Source organism: Engraulis encrasicolus, chromosome 16 (assembly GCF_034702125.1).
Source record: "Engraulis encrasicolus isolate BLACKSEA-1 chromosome 16, IST_EnEncr_1.0, whole genome shotgun sequence".
NCBI lineage: Eukaryota > Metazoa > Chordata > Actinopteri > Clupeiformes > Engraulidae > Engraulis > Engraulis encrasicolus.
In genome coordinates this window covers 48,890,080-48,893,757 of record NC_085872.1, presented here as the reverse complement: position 1 = coordinate 48,893,757, position 3,678 = coordinate 48,890,080, and positions in this window count along the sequence as shown.

Here is a 3,678-nt window from a genome sequence, read left to right as displayed (position 1 = left end):
TGCTGAGGTGTACAGGAAATCAGGCTTCTAAATGAACCTTATTCATCACCAGCCAATATGGCTATATATTTGGTCACTTTGGGGGTCTTAACTTGGAGAGCCCCTGCAATTGACTATGAAATTTAAGTTTGCTGTTGTTGGCTGAAGAAGGTACATAAAGGGAAATGTATAATATAATTGGCTAATAGGCTACCAAGGCATTTTAGCGATTTTATGAATGACAAATGGAAGTTGAATTTCGTTTCAGCGGCAGTTCTCATACTCCGACTGGAGTGGATCCACAGAAAGTTTGCGAACTACAGTAGCAGCACAGACGTCTGAACTAGCGCTCTGATTGGTAAATATTTCCCCCCATACGTTGCCGATAGGTCAGCGCGAGACTGTTGCAAGCCAACAGAGAAATGTGTAGGCCTACCCGTAAACAAACACGCTCTGCATTTGGCTCTTGGCGTAATGGTTGGCAGGCCCCCCCCCCCCCCCCCCCCCAAAAAAAAACTCTCCGGTTCTACATGATTCACGTGAATGACCTAATTGGTCGGGAAAAAGGTGACTGTCACCAAAAGGTGACTAGTTTGCAGGTATGGGATATGTAGGCCTAAACACTTTAGATTTTCTTTTGCCCTAAGACGAAAGTTTTTATCTTTTACCTGATATGTTTCGACGGTGTTACTTCCGTATTCATCAGAGGGTCACTTGGTGCCTTCACGATCTCGGGACCTCTCGAGACAGCTGACGACACTGCTCACAACCGAATTCTGGACTTTGGCGCATGAACGCCACTGATCCCGAAACAATCGGGAATCATGCGTGTTTTGTTTTGGTTATCTTTTTTTCACCTCCACTTGAGCCTCCACACCCACGACATATCATTTTAGCTGAAGTAAGCTAAATTAAACAGTCAGAGACCAGCATTGCTGTCATATGTGCATCTGCAATTGAATGACATTAACTGGTGTTGTTGATAGTGATTACAAGACGATATTTTAGCATTTATGATACTGTTTACATGTCATTTGCATGCATGGGCGCTAAGGCTGTAACAATATTGCACCAAACTGAGGGATCTCGGTACGCAGACCCACAAACCCCTATCGCAAACTTTCCTAGCAGAACCGCGATGCGCCCTTTCAAAGTTGTAGAAAACACCAGGCTACATGCAGGAAAGAGTTCGCATATGCGCTTTAAAAAAAAACAAGTACAGAAAGGGCGCACACGTGTGAGAATCTCTAACCCCTTTCTCTTATAAAAATGCTGCGTCCAACCAGCACCTGTTGTTATCCATTGCCTGAGCAACCTCCGCGAGACGAATAACTCGCGCAAACATCGCAAGGTGAAGCATAGAAATGAACTACAGACCTAGAAGGCTTTTACAAACGTGTCAAGATTTTTTTATCATGCATGCGTGATATGTGGTGAATTGACGTTGGAGCGGAGAGACAGAGAGGGAGAGAGAGATGCTCCGCCTGCCCAAATTAATAAAGCAGCGTTAAATCGCCAGTAAGGGAGGTGCCAAAAGTTGGACGAACGTTGAGGTCGATAGGCAGGATATTAGGCAGCATTATTTCTTTTCTGCATGGATATGTTACAAGTGATTGATGCGCCAATGTGTGGTGAGTGATTGATGGAGCGGAGCAGAGAGAGAGAGAGAGGGAGAGAGAGCGAAATGCTCCGGCCTCCCAAATTCATTAACTAGCCTGAAATCGCTAGTAAGGGAGCTACCCGAAGTTGGACAAGCGTTGAGGTTGATTAGCCGAATAGTCTATTAGGCAGCATTATTTTTTCCCCGCATTACTAGAGATTGTAAAATTACCGTCTGCCTTGGGAAAACGTGCTCCACTTCAGCCTTTGCATTCATTCTCCCTCTTGACAAAATGTCAAAAGGACAACATGTGTTGCGTAGCAGTGAGAACACAAGGTTCATTCCGAGTTTTGATTGTAGCCTACATGTTATGGGCGTGCACTGCTGCACGATAAAAAAAGTCAAGAAAATATTAAACATCAAAATTAAGCGTTGCTTTAATGATTAAGTACCTAACTTAATCATATTCCATACAGCATGTTTCCTGACGACATATGACCAGTGTTGTTTTCAGGCAATGTTTGGATATTAATGTTTGTTTAATAAAGTGAGACAGTTGACTTGTTAATAGGCCACTTACTGGCACCCAGACCTTTCTCTCTGTCTCTCTCACACGATCAGCATCTCGGCATATGATCTAAGCCTATTAATAATGAGCCTATTTTTCCATGGTGAACTATAATATCCCCTTTTTCACTGTGTTTTGATGTCAACACCTGGGGAACAGGTTGCAGTGGTAGGCTACCTGCTACATTTTAGTAGACCTACAAAATTAATGTAAGCAGGTAAATCCAAAAAGTAAATATATGTATATATATACCGTATACACATACTGCATATATATATATATACAGTATATATATATATAATATATTCATATATATATATATTAAATTTATATATATATTTATTATTATTTATTATTATTATTATTATTATTATTATTTATTTTTTTCCCTCTGAAATCATGGGGCGTATCGAACCGTGGGTCACATATCGTGATACAAACCGAATCGTGTGTTGGGTGTATCGTTACAGCCCTAATGGGCGCCATGTTGATGATGCGTGTGTCTTCACACAAAACATGAGCTCGGGAACTCGTTGTTCTATACTTCCCCCTGAGATCAACCTCGATAATTATCAATCTGACATTGCGTCACCAAATGCTCACTCCCACTTTCCCGAGGTTTTAGGACGGCTTTCTTGGGATTCTCGACTTTTTGAACTAGAACGGGCACTCGGCAGTAGGGTTTAATATTTTTCCCGAAAATGGCATGAATCAAATCCCGGGATAGGACGACCCATTTCCCGGAAATGCCGTTTTTTTTTTTTTTTTTTCCCTCTCCTCCTCCCATTTTTTGATCTACGGTAGTCATGTAGGGGCTATAATTCAACTGTTCCTCCCAAACTGGCATTTGTATCAAGTTGTTAGTGTTTGTATCATTATTGGGAGAAAAGAATTAAGATTAAGCTCTACTATCCACCAACACAATAATAATAATGAAGTGTAAGATGATAGCTTGTGCGCAGCATGCAGCGCTTATCAATGACGGGTGGATTGTTGGTGACGGTGACACCAAGTCGCCTGCCCGTCCCCCAATTCCGCCCGCCTACTTATAGCCTATATAGGCCTACTAGTTAATTATGTGTCCACTGTTTAAGTCAGGAATGGATATCGACATGATACGGAGTTTGTATGCTTAATATTTGAAACGGTGATGACATTTAAAACCGAGTCAAACGGCCATAAACAGCATTGCAATGAAGGGTGTCGTAACGGCAGATGGAACTTTAATTTCACGACGACATTCTGGCTATAAACTCGCCCTGGCCGCTTCCCTGTTTCACTTTAGGACCAAAAGTAGCCTATTCAACCGTTTCCACAGTTCCTGCATCGGTAAAGCCAGGACTACACGTGTGAACCAAATCAACACAACAGCATGAAGGAATAATAAACGGAAATACAGACGTGACCTGAAATCAAGCGGGCGGAATTGGAGCCTTTCGCCAGAGGGACTCACTAGTTTGACGCCGTGTCGCCCGAGAGGGCTGTTCTTGCGCCTAAACTAGTGAGTCCCTTCGCCAGAGAAGCTAGATTT